This window comes from Tursiops truncatus, chromosome X, assembly GCF_011762595.2.
Source record: "Tursiops truncatus isolate mTurTru1 chromosome X, mTurTru1.mat.Y, whole genome shotgun sequence".
NCBI lineage: Eukaryota > Metazoa > Chordata > Mammalia > Artiodactyla > Delphinidae > Tursiops > Tursiops truncatus.
This window is the reverse complement of record NC_047055.1, coordinates 113,908,921-113,927,915: the sequence shown is the minus strand read 5'-3', so window position 1 is coordinate 113,927,915 and position 18,995 is coordinate 113,908,921. Positions and strand designations below refer to the sequence as shown.

The 18,995-nt window shown below is 40.6% G+C and overlaps 1 protein-coding gene across 5 annotated transcripts in view; it reads right to left on the bottom strand.

Annotated features, from left to right (window-relative positions):
• SCML2 (Scm polycomb group protein like 2) overlaps positions 1-16,759 on the bottom strand; it is an 86,661-nt gene extending 69,902 nt beyond the window's left edge. For 2 of the 5 annotated variants that reach the window (XM_033849559.2, XM_033849564.2), the window contains exon 1: positions 16,610-16,737. The gene's annotated coding sequence lies outside the window, so the exon portion shown is untranslated. Of the gene's footprint in view, positions 1-16,609 lie in introns of all 5 variants that reach the window. The other 3 variants (XM_033849560.2, XM_033849563.2, XM_033849562.2) reach the window with 3 other exon arrangements.
• Positions 16,760-18,995: the final 2,236 nt, after the last annotated feature.

Here is an 18,995-nt window from a genome sequence, read left to right as displayed (position 1 = left end):
AATTGAAGTATAGTTGATTTACAATGTTGTGTTAGTTTCTGCTCTACAGCAAAGTGACTCTATACACATATATACATGTATATATACATATACATGTGTATATACTCTATACACATACACACACTTTTCCTGAAGACCTAAATAAAGAAATCCATGTATCATGTTCACAAGTTGGAAGATTACTTGGATAGGGATAAAAATGCACTAATCACAAGAGAAACTGGATTTAACCATGATTAAATTTTCTGTTTATCCAAAAGTACTGTTTAATCAAGATGGAGTAGTATTGGCATCAGAGCAGACATACAGATCAATGGAACAGAACAGAGAGTCCTGAAAGGTGCACCTATATACGGTCAATAGATTTTCAACAAAGCGCCAAGGTAATTCAGTGGACAAAGGATGGTTTTGGTTTTTTGCTTATTTTTTCAACAAATGGTGCTAGAACATATCTACATACAAAAAAAAAAAAAAAACCTACAATGAGGTACCACCTCACACCCGTCAGAATGGCCATCACTGGAAACGAAATCATCTCAAGGAAATAACTGTACTCCCATGTTCACTGCAGCATTATCTGCAATAGTGAGGGTATCGAAACACCTAAGTGTCCATCGACAGATAAACAGATAAAGAAAATGTGGTGTGTATATGTCCAATGGAATATTATTTAACCTTATAAAAGAAGGAAACCTTGCCATTTGTGACAATACAAATGAACCTGGAGAGCATTATACTAAATGAAATGAGCCAAAGACAAATACTACATGGTATTATTTACATGTGAAATCTTAAAAAAAAAAAAAAGGAAATATGTGAGGTGATGGATATGTTAATTAATTTGCTTGTGGAAATCCTTTCACACTATATATGAATATCAAATTATTACTTTGTGCACTTTAAATATACTACAATTTTATTAGTCAATTATACCTCAATAAAGCTGGGTGGGGAAAAAAAAGAATGGCCATCATTAAAAAGTCTTCAAATAACAAATGCTGGGGACTTCCCTGGTGGTCTAGTGGTAAAGAATCCGCCTTCCAATGCAAGGAACGTGGGTTCGATCCCTGGTCGGGGAACTAAGATCCCACATGCCGTGGGGCAACTAAGCCCGTGGCCATAACTACTGAGCACGCCCACCTCAACGAGAGAGTCCGCATGCCACAAACTACAGAGCCCACGCGCCACAACTAGAGAGAGAAAACCTGCACGCCACAACCAGAGAGAAGTCCACGCACTGCAACAAAGTGCCTACATGCCACAACAAAAGATCCCGCGTGCCTCAACGAAGATCCCACATGCCACATCTAAGACCCGATGCGGCCAAAACAATAAAGAAAAAAAAATGCCACACTGGGAGTGTGGGATTAGCAGATGTAAACTACTTATATAGGATGGATAAACAACAGGGTCCTACTGTATAGCACGGGAACTATATTCAATATCCTGTGGTAAACCATAATGGACGGACTTCCCTGGTGGTCCAGTGGTTAAGAATCCGCCTTCCAATGCAGGGGAAGAGGGTGTGATCCCTGGTTGGGGAACTAAGATCCACATGCCGTGGGGCAACTTAAGCCCGCACGCCGCAACTAGAGAAGCCTGAGCACCACAACTAAGACCTGACGCAGCCAAATAAATGTAAATAAACAAACAAAAATGGTCCACATCAAAAAAATCTTTTAAAAAAACCATAATGGAAAAGAATATTAAAAAAAGAATGTCTGTATGTGTATAACTGAGTTACTTTGCTGTACAGCAGAGATTGGCACAGCATTGTAAATCAACTATACTTCAATTTAAAAAAAAGAAAAAAAACACCTCACAACAGACAAAAACTGCTACCTTGAGATAGATCATAAATGTAAATGTAAAGCCTAAAACTATAAAATTTCTAGAGGAAAACATAGAGCTCTTGTGACTTTGAGTTAGGCAATGATTTCTTAGATATGACACAAAAAAGCACAACACATAAAACAAAAAATGATAAATTGGACTTCAAAACTAACAACTGCTCTTCAAATGACACTGTTAAGAAAATAAAAGGATAAGCTACAGGATTGGAGAAAATATCTGCAAAACACATATCTGATAAGAGATCTGTACCCAGAATATACAAACTACTCTGACAACTCAATTTTAAAAGGCAAACAGAGCCCAATAAAAACACAATTGGCAAAAGATTTGGACAATCACTTCGATAAAAAAGATACATAAACGGCCAACTAGCATGTGAAAAGATGTTCAACATCATTAGTATTCTGGGAAGCACAAATTAAAGCCACAATGATATACCACCACATAAATGGCTAAAATTAAAAAGACTAACACTACCAAATGCTGGTGAAGATGAGGAACTGGAACTCTCATTCATTGTTGATGGTAATGTAAAATAAGTACTCCTATTAAAATAGAACCTTCTTAGAGTTAAATGCAAAGCAAATATTCTTAACTTCAAAACCAGTGTTTTGGAATCCAAAGCACTTACTTTAGAGGTAGAACCACAGACCAAAGAATCAAATATTCTACTTATCCCTAGATAAAAACAGAAAGAATTCCAGACCCCTTTAGTTTGAGATTAGCCATATTAGACAAAATCAACTCTTTCAGAGTTTGGAAACGTTTCCTTTTCAATTATCATAGTCATTCAGCACCACTGAGCAGACATATACTCTTATGAAGTCCGAAGTCATGTCAAAAAAAAGACTTCAACATAAAAAAAGAACCCAAACTCTTTAGGAAATGAGTCAGTGATTCAATAAGCCTTCCCTTTCAGTCATTATGGTTTTACAGTGCAGTGAGTTTTTAGGAAGACATCATCAAAAGTGAGCTTGTGTCCACTGTGGTAATTTAAGAGTTCTTGCAGGGTCACGATAAAGTCAAAATCATTTGCCCTAAACACTCTTCTTCACTATAAACAGCCTTTACTGTCTTCCCTCTTGAGCCATGTAGCTTCCATGTTCCACCGCACCAATCATTCCAATGTAAAATGAAATAGTTTTCCCTTTAAGAGAATATGATCCTGCCCTGTTTTATTTCCTTTATATATATTCCACACCACCTAGAACAGCACTACGCACAGGTAGATTCAAACTGAACACCTGAGTGAATATTCACCAACCTTTAATAAAACTGTTTCTTTTCAAATATTTTGAAATTCATAAACTTCACTGGAGACTTATTTTATTTCCTACTCTCTCCAATATTCCTACTATCCAAGTTCTATATTTGGCATATGCAAATGTGTAAATTCTCATTCAATTTATGTACCAAATGTACAACCAAAGTGAATGCCTAAACTTACTTTTGAGCAAATAGAGTTCTGTCTTAAAAAGTATCACTACTTAAACTATCTTAAACTTCAAAGTGTCATGCACTATACAGACAAAACAGTACAGCAAAATATTACAGCATCCTCCTTGTTAGAAAAATGCCCAATCAAACTCTCTGATGGGAAAATGGGTAATTCCATTCCAAAGGAACAAAGTAAATATACCAACTGTCTCTCTACTGGGCTCTCAAAACTACAAAAGCTAATCCATTTAAACCTGCAAAGAGAATAATCTTTTTTGTTTTACTTGAACACATGACTTTTAGTTACAGACATTTATTTACAGACATGTGGGCATAATCCCATGTGTCAAGGGTTTATGCCCGTAAGAATCAACAAGACAAGGCCTCTGCCCTCTGGGAGATCCCCGGCAGGGCTCCCAGGCTGTGGAGCAGATATGGAAGCAAGTCTTATATAATACGAGTTGTTTACCTGCTCACCTCTCCTCACAGACTGTAAAGTGATTGAGAATTACTCTTCCTTGTAGCTCTCCCACAGCTAGCACAAAGCCTTGCACTTAAAAAAAAGTACTCAAAGGTTCTGTTAGTAACTAAAATCTCACTCTAAATGTATATACGGGTCTCTATAGGATTATATGAGTAAAAGATTATTTAAGCATGGAGAGAAACATAGGACATATACTAGGCTGTTAATAAGGCTTACCTGGGAGGGTAAAGATGATGGGGTGTGTGGGGGAGAGGGCATTATAAATATATTTTGTGTGATATAATTCTATTTGTATAAAATTTTGCACAAGCTTGCATAAAGTAATGCAAAAATATTTTGGTGATCCTCCTTTTCTGCATCACAGGGTGGTGAGATTTCAGGTGACCTTTATTTTCTTCCTTATATTTTTATGTATGATTTGAATTCTTTACAATGGTATATATTAAATAATCAGAGAAAGTTATTTTCATTTGTGGGGGGAATGTACCCTGACAGTTTTTTTAAAATAATCCCTAAATGTTGTTATATTATTAAGAAGCTCTGTATATGCAATCCTGGCTTATCACATAAGTTTTAACAAATTATATGGTTACTGTGATGGTTACTGGCAGCCATAACAATTACACAAAAATATTATTTCTAGTGCTTAAAGCCATTACAAATTACTTCATCTCCCTGAGTCTTGGGTTTTCCCATGTGTAAATTAAGGCTAATACCATCTACACTTCATAGTGTGGTCATGAAATTAAATGTAGTCATGAAATTAAACGAGATAGTATAGGTACAGCATCTAGCATAGTATCCTGAACAACTGGAAGCTCAAAGACTGTTTTCTATCCCATCCCAACACCCCAAGGTGAGTGAGTTTTAGCATTAACACAACATTAATTACATTGTAAAGTGGAACTACATTCCTACTTTGATTCCTGAGCATTACTTATTCTCTTCCAAAGTATAAACTAAAAAGGTGTTGTTTAAAGAAACAAATGCTAACTTTAAGGCACTCTTAAATTAAGCAGTAATATACATATATATATAATGCCCAGACATATAATTACTAAAGAAAGCAGCCACCATCTCCCAACCAGCATTATCAGAAAGCCTATATATTCTAGCTAAAGCCAAAAAAAACTTGATGTCACCCCATGTTGGATGACTCTGAGGTATAATTATTCATGAATATATTATTTCCTTTAGGGTTGGTGAGTATTGGAAATAGCTTTAGGTTCTCTGTGAACTAAAATGGCCTTTGTGGGCTTCCCTGGTGGTACAGCGGTTGAGAATCCGCCTGCTAATGCAGGGGACACGGGTTCGAGCCCTGGTCCGGGGAGATCCCACATGCCACAGAGCAACTACGCTCACAAGCCACAACTACTGAAGCCCACGTGCCTAGAGCCCGCAATCCACAACAAGAGAAGCCACCTCAATGAGAAGCCCACACACCGCAACGAAGAGTAGCCCCTGCTCGCCGCAACTAGAGAAAGCCCGCGCGCAGCAACGAAGACCCAATGCACCCAAAAAAAAAAAAAAAAAAGCACATACAAATTGAATGGGAAAGATAGACGTTTTCCTAGGACTGAATACTAGGAGAAATTTGTACAGATTCTGATGTAAAGGAATACTGGCTAATTTAATAGGAAGTATCTTTGACTATAATTTGAGAAAAAATAAAATTTGCATTGTCCCTGTTATAATGCCCCAGCATTACAATGTAATTCACCTATGTCCTTCAGTCGCAGTAGAAGGACAGAGATTATAGGAGTTAAGGGACTACACCATGATCTGTTGGTAAACCCTGGATAGCATCAATTCAGAATGCTTCAAATAAAGATATACTGTGGAGTTAAGACTTACATACCACATACACAGACAGCACAGCTATTACCTTTCTGGAAAATATTAGGAGCCTGACCTTTTAGAAATAAAGACGTACCTCATTTCCACAATGGTGGTCTGCAGAAGAAACTACAGAAAAGCTTAGCTTTGCTCTCAATATACTTTGAACTGCCTCAGCACTTCAAGAAAAACTCAAATAAGACCCCCAAAGTAGTTCTCCATGTTACATGGGAGAGAAAAATTAAAAGCTTTGTTTTATTTTTGCCAGCACTAAGAGAATGTTTCACTAAATGTATATAAGGAGCAACTTCACTGCATTAAAAAAAAAAAAAAATCCAGGGACTTCCCTGGTGGTCCAGCAGTTAAAACTCCACGCTCCCAACGCAGGCAGCCCGGGTTAGATCAGGAAAACTAGATCCCGGCACACCGCAACGAAGATCCCACATGCCGGAACGAAGACCTGACGCAGCCAAATAAATAAATAAATATTTTAAAATAATAATAATAAAGATTACCTGGTACTGTGTGTTTGAATCACATAACAGCTCTTGGCACATCCACTGTGCTCAAAAATATTTTAAAAAATAAATCCAAAAATTCAAGTATAAGCCCAAAAATGTAGTAGGTTATAGTGTCTGACATTGACATTTATTTCATTTACCACAAGACCACAGTTACACTAAACCTAGTAGTTGTATCCAGCAGGCTTTGAACAAGGATAGATAGACTGGGGTCTTTTACAAAACCATTTGTTTTGCAGATTGTATCTTATAACAGAAGTAAGGGCTGATAATAGATCAACAAATGCTTTGAAAGTCTTGCATTGTTTTAAAACATTTTCTCAGTATGATTAAACAATGTAAAACACTGATTAAAGTGAAATTATTAAACCTAAAACTCCTATTGCTCTTATCTGATTCTGGAGAAAATTCTACAATTTTTTTTGAGAAAGACAGTTTTAAAGGACTATTTAGCAAGTTAATGGGTCCATAATTCTAAGATTACAGGGCTCTTCCATTATTTGTTTGCTTTTTTTTTTCTTTTTGCCTTTCCATTGCGTTTTGTTTTGAAGATGAAGTAATACACCTTGAGTCTCTAATTAGAGACCACTACCTGAAGAGTCAATAAGGGGCAACATTTTGACAAGGACAGGAACTAGCAAGAAATTTCCCAGGGCCCTTTTCGACTTCAGGCCATTAGTCAGATGTTATAAAATGGATGGAATTACAGAATCTCAACCTGAGAGAATATAAAAATAAACAAAATACAGATGCTAAACTGAAAAAAATAAATTTGTTCCCTCAGCAACAGCAAGGTTTGCTGCCATATGTGTCAGACAGAAGTCCCATAGGTGAGAATAAAGTCCAAATTTAAGCATTCATTATTCACTTGTTCACTCAACCTCCCATTTGACAGACATTAAAATCCACATTTTTTGAAAGAGTAAAGTGACCTTAAATTGAGACAACACTGAATTTTTTATCGGTGTAGAAAAATTCTCAACTATATTATACATTTACCAGACTACTGTTTCCTGATAACCAGGGTTTTGGGTAATAAATATAATGATAACACCCATAACACAAAGAGTTGCTGGGCTACCTCACTTCCTGCAATCTGGCCTCTACCTCCTCACTTCTATAACTGCTTTCCAAGGCCCCAATTACCCCCCAGACAACAAACCCAATTACAGTGTTTCAGTCCTACTTCCCCTTGACATTTCAGGAACCCTCTGTGATAGATCCGTCAACCCTCATCTTAGACACCGCTCCTCTCTGAGCCTCATATGTAGGTAGGACCTGGTGGTCCTACCTCTATTATCTCTTTGTGTCTACTTCCTCCTTCTGTCCCAGCCATTGATCTTCTGTAGTCACTCAGTCTCTTCCTCTATATTCTACAAATTTTTAGAATCTCGTTCTATTCCACGGTTCATGCAACATCCCTATGTGCATAACTCCTATATCAGCACCTCTAGTCCCAATCTCTCTCCAAAATTTCTACTCTAGCCAAATGAACATCAGTCTGAATGCCTCACAACTCCTCACATACTACATATTTTTAAAAATCAAACTCGGGAATTACGTGGTGGTCCAGTGGTTAGGACTCCACGCTTCCACTGCAGGGGGCCTGGATTCAATCCCTGGTTGGGGAACTAAGATCCCACAAGCCGAGTAGCACGGCCAGAAAACAGAAAAACAAAAAAACAAAACTCTTTTGTCCTCCAAAATGAGCTCCTCTTCCTCTGCTTCCTATTCTAGACATCACAAACTCCCAATTTTTCTGAATTAGAAGTCATCTTTGAGTCCCCTCCTCCTTTGCCCAATATCTTATCAGTTACCAAGTTCTGTTGATTCTAGAAGCTCGGAAAGCTGGTAGTGAAAGAAAAATGATTCAAACCTAAGTTTGTCAGACACCAAAAGACAGGGATACAATACACTGTTCAAGCTTTGAAAGGGAGAAGTAAGGAGACATACACACCATGTACCCTGCACAGAATGGATCCTTGAAGGCAGGAGAAAATAAAGATTATGGTCCCTGGGGTCTACTGATGGTGGTGCTGGCAGTGGTAATAATAAATACTAAGAGCTGTCACTTACTGACCTCTTGCTAAATGTCTGGTACCCAACTAGGGCCTTTATAGTCATTTTTCTTATCTAAAGCCTATTACAAGCCTGTAGGGTTAATACTGTTATTAATGGCCATTTGAAAGTTAAAGATGTTGAAGCTCAAAGACCTGTACAATTATTACCCAGCTGGATTTAAACCTAGGTCCATGAATGCTAAGCCATTATGCTAAAATTGCTTCTGTTGTGTTTCTGTGCATGCCTTATCTCCCCTACTAGATAAGCTTTTGGGGGCAGTATTATGTCTGGTTCACCTTTGTATTCTGCAGTGTCTATCCACCATGTCTATCACATAGTACGGCCCCCAAAATGTTTGCAAAATGAGTAAATCTGTTGTGCTACAGTATATTTATACCTAAACCATATAGTCCCAGAACATTGTGGTTTTTTAAAATAATTTTGGTGAGGTTTTCTTTTGGCTGTCATTGTTCTCCATTCTTTTCTGCAATGTCTACTCTGTTGTCTTAGTTTACCCACAAATCTAGATCGGTGGGCCAAGGAGAAAGTTCTGTGAGATATGAGATAGTCCCCCAGTCCCCACATCTCCCTCCTTCCCAACATCTAATACACCTTCATTTTTCTTACTCTGAATTTGATTTCTAGGATGTTTGAAGTCTCAAAAAGACAGGCCCCAGTACAAATGTGTTATTATTACAGCCATTTTTCCAGGGAGAAGATCTAGATATACTATGCTGTACCAGAATTCAGTTTATAAATTGCAACTACATAGCAGTTTGAACTAAAATATGCGCTTTAAACCAATATTCACAAAAAAAGGAAAAGACACAGTCCCTACACACAAAATAATTTAACTGCAAAAATATTTCATTATATCCCCTTGAGCATAATCAACAGTATAAGAAGTTTCAAGGCTAAAAGAGGTTTACATATATGTCTGCTGGTAGTTTTAAAGAAAAGGTTGAAAGAAGTGACTGAAGTTATACACACACATAATTCACCACAAACTATTGATGAAATAGCACAGGTAGAACTTTTTTCTTTTTTAGTCTATCTTGTTATAAAGACACTGTTTTCAAATTTGAAAAACAAACAAAAAAGTTCTTTATTGCTCAGTCAATATGCAAGAAAATGATAGAGAAGTCTAAATTAACTGCATAAAATAACACCTTTAAGTTTTTCATTTTGACTTGAAAATAGTTTATTACTTTCATTTCAAGAAGTACTTCACATTTATACCTAAATGCAAAAGCACTTGACTTAATTGAAATATATTATAGCTATATGTTTTCCTTTGACAAAGAGAAGCTGGCTCTTCTAACTAAAAATTTGATCCTGGTAAGATGATTATCTTAACAGGTTTACAGAAGTGTATACAGTTGGCTCTCAGTATCCATGGATGTAGAACCCACAGATACAGAGGGCCGAATGTGCTAACCCATTTTATATAAGGGACTTGAGCACCCATAGGTTTTGGTATCCGAGGGGGTCCTGGAACCAATACCCCACAGATACAGAGGGACACCTGTAGGATATCCATTGCACAGCTATACATAACTTGTTGAATTGGACATGATTCATCATTTTAAGATTTCACAAGCATCTACTCTATTTACTTAGTATTCAAATTTCCCCATTTTCTGATATATTTATAAATATAATCAGAAAAAATCTAAATTCTAATGTTGTAATTACTTTTAAAAATAAGATCCCATCTCTGAACTGTGAGTAGTCAATATTAAGAATGAACATTTTTAGGGACTTCCCTGGTGGTCCAGTGGTTAAGACTCTGCGCTCCTAATGCAGGAGACCGAGGTTCAATCCCTGGTCAGGGAACTAGATCCTACATGCTGCAACTAAAAGATCCCGCACACCGCAACTAAGACCCAGTGCAGCCAAATAAATAAATATAAATATTTTTTTAAAAGAATGAACATTTTTAGTAGTGAGGATGTATCAAATCAAGCCTTCTGGAGGAGCAACTTACTTATGCTTTAGTAAAGTCTACCCCCAACGACTTAGAAATTAATCTTTTTCTGTGTTAAAGCAAACCCAAGAAGAAAACAACTATTTTAAAAAAATTTTAATTTATCTAACAAATTATAGTCTCCAGGGCTTCCCTGGTGGCTCAGTGGTTAAGAATCCACCTGCCAATGCAGGGGACACGGGTTCGAGCCCTGGCCCAGAAAGATCCCACATGCCGCGGAGCAACTAAGCCCATGCACCACAACTACTGAGCCTGCACTCTAGAGCCCGCATGCCACAACTACTGAGCCCGTGTGCCACAACTACTGAAGCCCACGCGCCTATAGCCCGTGCTCTGCAACAAGAAGCCACTGCAATAAGAAGCCCGCGCACCTCAACGAAGAGTAGCCCCCGCTCGCCGCAACCAGAGAAACCCTGCGCACAGCAATGAAGACCCAAAGCAGCCAAATAAATAAATTATAGTCTCCAAGTTAAATAATTAATCCCTTACAATTTTAAAACAATATATGTGAATGCTATGCATTTAGTTAAGAAGTGAGTCATTCAGAAAACAGATAAATGAAAAAAGTCAAGGGTTGCCAAAATCCCAGTTTATAGTTGTAAATTCCTAAGGTTTTAAAGCACGGCCACAGGCTAATTGCCCAAAGACCTGTTGCCCACCGACATTTGCAGAGGACTGAAGTTAATAGCAGGGCATGTCAATTTACCACAGGCAGCTCTCCGGTGCGACATTTTGACAAAAGAACTGGGTCAGGTTACAGCCTGTTCCTATTATCACAGCAGTCTAGATTTATAGTTTCTAACACTGGCCCTACAAGAAATAATGGAAATGATGACAACAACAATCCCTGCTAGACAACAGATTACAGAAAAGCATGCAATAAACCACAATCTGAAGTGACCAGAAAACTAAACATCCCTGACAATGCTTAAAACATGAGGCAGGTGTCAGTAAATTACCCATTTAAACATTTCTACAACCTCTCAAAACCTCAGCACAAAAAAATCTCAAATCAGAGTTTCTAATCTAAAGCCAAGCAATATACAAAGGTATTTAAATTATTGAGTACTATAGTTTAATTCTTTTAGTAACCATCAAAGACAATGTAGTTCATTTGAACAGATTTATGAAACTCTACCAAATTAATAAAAAATAAAGAGAATAATGAACATTACTTTTCAAATAACTTTAAAGTATACTGGAAAACACTCCAAATTATACTTAACATCTTTCAAAAGAAAAAAAAAAAGGCAGTTTCACAGCAAAGGGCACAAGTTTACAACTGTATTCAGAGAGGCAAGAGAACTGCAGAAAGTAAGCATGTGATTCACTCACTGCTTAATTTAAAACTAAAAGAAGTTTGTCAATACATTTGCTTAAAAGACTATGTCAAGGTTACAAGGTACATACCAAGCAAACGGAGCTGTTTGTCTGGAATTCAACACCAGTTAATCCTTATGAGAAACAGAGGTCGAGAAAAATCAAATATGTATTCTAAACCCAAAAAGCGAAGAGAGTTCCACCACCTTTCCCCTGAGAAAAGAAAGCATCCTCAAAATATGCCCTAAAATTGCAATATACCTGTCCCTCCAGAAGTTTACAATGGCATGTTACCACAAAAGGTGGGTACTCTCTTTCCGCTCTTACAACAATTTGCTCCTATAAACTTAGGAAGGGGCAGAGCCACAGCCATAAACACAGGTCACAAGTAGTAGGTAGTCAAATGCTCTCTACCTTCAAATGTTTCCCAGCTCATTACTCATACAAAGCTTATCTTTTTTTTTTTAACTCCTTGGTTAAATAATGAATTCACCTAGTCTATGTCAGACAAGTATGAAATTCAGTTGAACAGCACCATCATATAAACTGCTTATAGGAGCCTCAAATCTTTCACTGTTAACACAGTAAGATATTCTCATTTCTTAAGCTAAAACCTTTCCATCACATGCCTAAAAAATAAAAGTAAGAGAAAGGTTTAGGAATATATGTTTAGTAGAAATCATTTAGCATAAAAATCACAAGTATTATTATTTCTAAGGTAGCCAAGGTTTACTTATTAGACAACGTAAAGACAAAATAAGCAAAAACGCCTTACTCGTGAAAACCAAACAACATATGCATATTTCAAATCTTAGATGGTTTCTGAAATTTTCTGAAGTTATCATGCTTTAAGAATGGTCACCTCGGGCTTCCCTGGTGGCGCAGTGGTTGAGAGTCCGCCTGCCGATGCAGGGGACACCAGTTCGTGCCCCGGTCCAGGAAGATCCCACATGCCGCGGAGCGGCTAGGCCCGTGAGCCATGGCCGCTGAGCCTGCGCGTCCGGAGCCTGTGCTCCGCAACGGGAGAGGCCACAGCAGTGAGAGGCCCGCGTACCGCAAAAAAAAAAAAAAAAAAGGTCACCTCTGCTATTTTTTAAAAAATGAGACGTTATCGCTACAGTAAAGTCATTTCTACTCTTAGAGTAACCAAAGCTCAAATTAGTTAGAGCCTGGAAAACTTATCACTAAATTATACCAACCTATTTTAATCTAAGAGCAGTGGTTTCTCTTATTTATTTCCCCAAGACGAAAGGATTATAAAGATTAAGACTCCAAGACGGGACTTACCTGGTGGCGCAGTGGTTAAGAATCTGCCTGCCAATGCAGGGGACACGGGTTCGAGCCCTGGTCCGGGAAGATCCCACATGCCGCGGAGCAACCAAGCCCATGAGCCACAACTACTGAGCCCACGCACCACAACTACTGGAGTCCGCGCGCCCTACAGCCCATGCTCCACAACAAGAGAAGCCACCGCAATGAGAAGCCCTCGGCAACTAGAGAAAGCCCGCGCGCAGCAACTAAGACCCAACACAGCCAAAAACAAAAAAAGACTCCAAGCCAAGGAAGGGTAAACTTTTCCTTTCAAAATGACCAACATTTGCCATTTTCAAAATTTCCACATCTTTGGTTCCTGAAATCATCAATCACTTCAAATTCTAAGATATTATATAGTAATTTTCAGACACTAATAATGTTCCTTAAATTCTTAGGGGCACTTGATTTGCTCACTCCAAAGTACAAAATATCTGGCAATGGCAGACCAATATTCATACCATAGCCTCATGGCTCTAACGTTGATGGTTAGCAGAGTTCACTTTGTTCATATCTTATACATCCTAAAAACCAGGAATATTACTAGGAGGAGACAATGAGACTCCCAGGGAGGTGACCTAATAGAGAACATGACCTCAGATTTCCATTCACAACTGGAATGAAAATTGCCCTGGCCTAAAGGGAAAAAAAGCAGCAGAGTAACCTGGCAAAAAAAAAAAAAAACTAGAGGTGACTAATAACTCAAATAGCAGAGGATCCTTTGCATCCTCCAGTGTTCCAGTTACCAAAGTTCCAACAGTCATTTCTATTAACCCAAACAGAGGGGCAGTAAAATATTCAAGTGAAGTTTTCCTCCTCCCTCCCTTTCTCCCCACCCTGCAAGAGCTCAAACTAAAATTGGGATTTGGACCTTCCTTAAGTGGAAAAAAGGGCTACATCATTTTCATTCAAAAAATTTGGCATTTACTCAGTCTTCTCAAGGCACTTTACTATCATCAATTATTTCTCAGTGAGAGAGTGCAGGATTACCCTGACCATTTCACTGATGCGGAAACAGACACCAACAGCAAAGGGAACAGGGGCAGGAAGAGGGGCGATAGGAAGCATCTGGGAGGAACAGGCAGGCAGCTAAAAAGGAACAAACCCAAAAGAAAATGAGAGTCACATCTGGCTTAAAGCTGACCATCATAACCCTTGTTATTTTTTAGCTCAGAGAGATTTCTGAAACGTTCTGAAAACAGAAAGTGCTCTAAATTATCAGTTCATATCTTGTTACAGCCTAAACTTCTTGGTCATAGAAGTAAAGTTACTTAGCATTAAAAACTCACTATCCAGAGCCCATACTGATTTCAATTTATACCAGTAATTCATTTTCTCTCTCAAGCCTAACCAGTATGTTACCTGTTTGACCCAGAAAACAATCTCTCATAAAAATATATCTTTATATCAACATAATCATAACAAAAAGGCACAAAGTTAATATCACATAAGTCAGAAATAATTCATAGTTCCACTCAAATTTTGTTTAGAGAATTATGACCAAAACATTGACTCCCTGAATTTGCCATTGAAATAAGAGGACTACTTGTTCTACATTCGTATTGATTTTCTTAACTATAATCTTGAAATTTTCAGGAATAAACTACTAATGGGAAGCCTTAAACACCCCAGAAACCAGCACACATAGCAGTAGGTTGAACTGAACCCCATACTACAGGCAGCACAGATAGCTAATAAAAATGTGTTGACTGAAGCATAAATCAAAAAGACTGACCAACTGCCTCATGAGAAACACCACCTCTTGAAGAGTGACTCCAGGGGCTTCCCTGGTGGTGCAGTGGTTAAGAATCCGCCTGCCAATGCAGAGGACACGGGTTCGAGCCCTGGCCCAGAAAGATCCCACATGCCGTGGAGCAACTAAGCCCGTGTGCCTCAACTACTGAGCCTGCGCTCTAGAGCCCGTGCTCCGCAACGAGAAGCCACCGCAATGAGAAGCCCGCGCACCTCAACGAAGAGTAGCCCCCGCTCGCTGCAAATAGAGAAAGCCTGTGCGCAGCAACGAAGACCCAACACGGCCAAAAATATATAAATAAAATAAATTAAAAATAAAAAATTCTATCCGACTGTTTTGAAGAATATGGATAAAGACATAGCCAAACAAATACAAGGCATCAGGTGAGAACTCAAACTTTTCTCAAAATCCCAATTGGACTCAATTCCAAAAGCTATTTTCACATTCCTGCCATTAAATATACAAAACCACAAACATAGTGAAAGAACGTTCATCCTTGGAAATACATTATTTAACGCGTAATTTAAAAAAAGAATGGCAAGAGAGGCAGAACTGTCATTACTGAAGAACATTGCCAAGCAGTGTTACTGAGAAAAATTAAATATGAGTCTATGAACTATCGTTATAATACAACTGCTTGTCATAGGAAGTTGTACTCCATAAATGTTATACATCTTATAATACTCTTTCCCCAAACTAGAAATATGAATAGCTCTGGGAGCATTAAAAATGCAGCAGCATCTGCAGTTGTTTTCAGGAAGAAAACCATCTCCAATAATTTCGCAAATCACATGATCAGAAGGAAGTATTCACTTTCCCTGCCTCAGTTTTCCCCTCCAAACCGACCCATTCACTTTTAGAGATGTCTGTCCTAAAGTCACCTTATAGGTACGTCATAAATGTTAATCTTCTAATTCTTCAAAGAAGAGGCTAACACCAAATTGTAAATCACACTTTATAATGAACGACAAACGTATTAAAACCTCTTTTAAAAAAAATCAAGACCTTAAACGGGAACCTGTAACTAAATACCTGTGCTGCCCTAACATTGGGGGGGGGGGGGGCGAGGGGAAGGCGGCGCGAATTTTCAGCTCAGCCCTCAAAGCAACGTATAACCTCAAGACGCAAAATCTATTAAATTCGTCTACTCGCTCTTCCCCTGGCGATTCACACTAGGGTGTAGCACAACCAATATCCAGGTGGAAAAAGCGAGAACGGTATCTCAAAGTGAAGGCAACAGTGGTCCTTTGACCCACTCATGCCGCAAGTGCACGGCGGCCGCCTCTCCGCTCCTGGGGAGAGCTGGAGCCCGGCTCTCCGGCCCCCACTGCCACCCGCACCCCACCCCCAGGGCGGGCCACGCCTTCCCGCCCCGCTTCTCCCCCGAGGAGGGCGAGCCACCGGCGCTGCCCCCCACCCAACCGCCCGGAGCCCCGGGCCGCGAGTCCAACGGACACCTGACACCGGGACCCGAGCCCGCGCTCGGCCACAGGCGCATCCTTCCGCACTGACGTTTTACCTCCAAACTCCAAAAGTTATCTCACAAGTCCCCGGAAGGCTCCCGGGCGCGTTTCAGCCCAGACCACGCAAAGTCATCCCTACTCCTCAGCCCCGCCGCCCACCCGCGCTGTCCCGAGACCCCAGCCCGGCCCCATCCACGGCCGGAGGATGCTCTGGAGAGTGCTGTCCCAGATTCGGGTAAGGGGACGACTGGGGAAGAGAGGCCCGGCACCCGAACGCCGCGGGCGGGATGGGCCGGTGTCCAGCGACCGGGCCCCGGGTGAGTGAGGGGCGTCGCGGAAAGCGCTACATGGGGCAGGGGAGCCCCGGCCTTGGGGATGAGGCCGCTGAGGGGCAGGGGAGCTCTGACCTCGAGGGTGAGGCCACCGAGAGTGGGTGACCGGAGTGCGGGGCCGAGCTCGGGCCGGACCCCGCGGGGCGGTGAGGGGGCGTTCCGCGCGGGAGACGCGCCGCCGAGGACTCCCACCCGCCCGCAGACAACGGCCGGAGCCCAGACGCCACAGCTGCGCCTCCCCGGTACTCACGGGGCCTGGAGTCGCCACGCACCTCGAGTCTCGTCGGCGAAAAGAGGGAAATTCTGTCACACTGGTCCAGCGAGCCGGTACAGGTCTTCACGCCGCCGCCGCCATGTTTGAGAAGCCGCGCGCGGAGCCGCGCATGCCCCGCAACCGCCACCGCTGCCCCGCCCCCCGCCCCGCTGCCCGCGTGCCCTGGGGTTGCCGCAAGCTTGCCCTCTGACCTCGGCCGCGTGCGGGGCTCGAGCCCGGGGCTCAGCCGGAAGCCCGCGCGGGCGGTGGCGAGCGATGAGACTCTGCGGCTCGGGGAAAGCCCTAGGCAGTTCTCCCTCATCCTCCCCCCGCCCCAATCTGCCCTCCCGCCCAAAAAAAAAAAAAAAAAAAAAAAAAGCCAGTCGCAGCCCATGCACCCAAGACCGTGGTGGGCCCCCAATTGGGAACCCAGGGTCCGCGTCAAGTTTCATCCAAGGGGAACTCGCTTCCCTTGGCCATCGACTTCGACTCTCGGCCACCGCCCACCCTCGCCACGCACCGAAAAGGCAGGCGCTTCCCTAAGAACTCAAGCAAGTTCGATGAGCACGGAAAAAGCAGCTAGTTAGAGCAGCTTGAGAAAAGCCATTCCTTCGCGGGTTGCAGCATAGTTCTTGAAACAGCTTTTCTCTTTTTCCCGTGGGTTTTTGCCACGCATTCCCCTCCAGCTCCACATTCCGGATTTAGTTGTTCCTCTAAACCCTGGTTTGAGATAACGGGAACTAGATTAACCTGGAGAGTAAAATAATTTGCTCACAGGTTTCAGGGTGCTCGGGAGCGTCTTCGAGAGTGCATTTTGGGGTCTCCTCTGCCCTATCCCCCTCGCCCCGGACCAAGCGGTTGCGCAGGTGGAGGTCGCACCAGGGGGGAGGGGGAGGGCGTAAAAATAGCTCCAAAAGAAATCTCTCCGCACAAAATGTGGCAAACAGAAATCCAGAGAAAAACATCCCATTCTTCATTGTTAGGTTGGGTATAGGCAGATTTAAAACTTTTGTTTGAAAAATAATACAACATGCTGTGTTAGCCAAAAGTAAACCATTGGCAGGCCTTCTCTCTCTCTACAACTCTTTTCAAAAGTCGGATGGAGGTTTTGCATCCGTGATCTGCTTAACTTAGTATATAGGACATGAGTATTTTTTAAATCATAACTCGGAAATCGGAACCTAAAATTAAAAAAAAAAACCCGCGGAATATAGGCATTTTCTACAATGCAGAATAAAATTATTTTCATACGGCACAACTTTTGCAATGCTAAACAAGGGCCAAATTAAAGTATTTTCTATTGTATCTGAACACTGGCGAATGGCACAAGATCAAATTGCTCTAGTTGTTCTTGCATCCTTTAAAAATGAATAAGTAGGAAATCAAGAAAACACTCCCATTTACCATTGCAACAAAAAGAATAAAATATCTAGGAATAAACTTACCTAAGGAGACAAAAGACCTGTATGCAGAAAATTATAAGACACTGATGAAAGAAATTAAAGACGATACAAATAGATGGAGAGATATACCATGTTCTTGGATTGGAAGAATCAACATTGTGAAAATGACTCTACTACCCAAAGCAATCTATAGATTCAATGCAATCCCTATCAAACTACCACTGGCATTTTTCACAGAACTAGAACAAAAAATTTCACAATTTGTATGGAAACACAAAAGACCCCGAATAGCCAAAGCAATCTTGAGAACGAAAAAAGGAGCTGGAGGAATCAGGCTCCCTGACTTCAGACTATACTACAAAGCTACAGTAATCAAGGCAGTATGGTACTGGCACAAAAACAGAAAGATAGATCAATGGAACAGGATAGAAAGCCCAGAGATAAACCCATGCACATATGGACACCTTATCTTTGATAAAGGTGGCAGGAATGTACAGTGGAGAAAGGACAGCCTCTTCAATAAATGGTGCTGGGAAAACTGGACAGCTACATGTAAAAGTATGAGATTAGATCACTCCCTAACACCATACACAAAAATAAGCTCAAAATGGATTAAGGACCTAAATGTAAGGCCAGAAACTATCAAACTCTTAGAGGAAAACATAGGCAGAACACTCTATGACATACATCACAGCAAGATCCTTTCTGACCCACCTCCTAGAGTAATGGAAATAAAAACAAAAATAAACAAATGGGACCTAATGAAACTTCAAAGCTTTTGCACAGCAAAGGAAACCATAAACAAGACCAAAAGACAACCCTCAGAATGGGAGAAAATATTTGCAAATGAAGCAACTGACAAAGGATTAATCTCCAGATTTTACAAGCAGCTCATGCAGCTCAATAACAAAAAAACAAACAATCCAATCCAAAAATGGGCAGAAGACCTAATAGACATTTCTCCAAAGAAGATATACAGA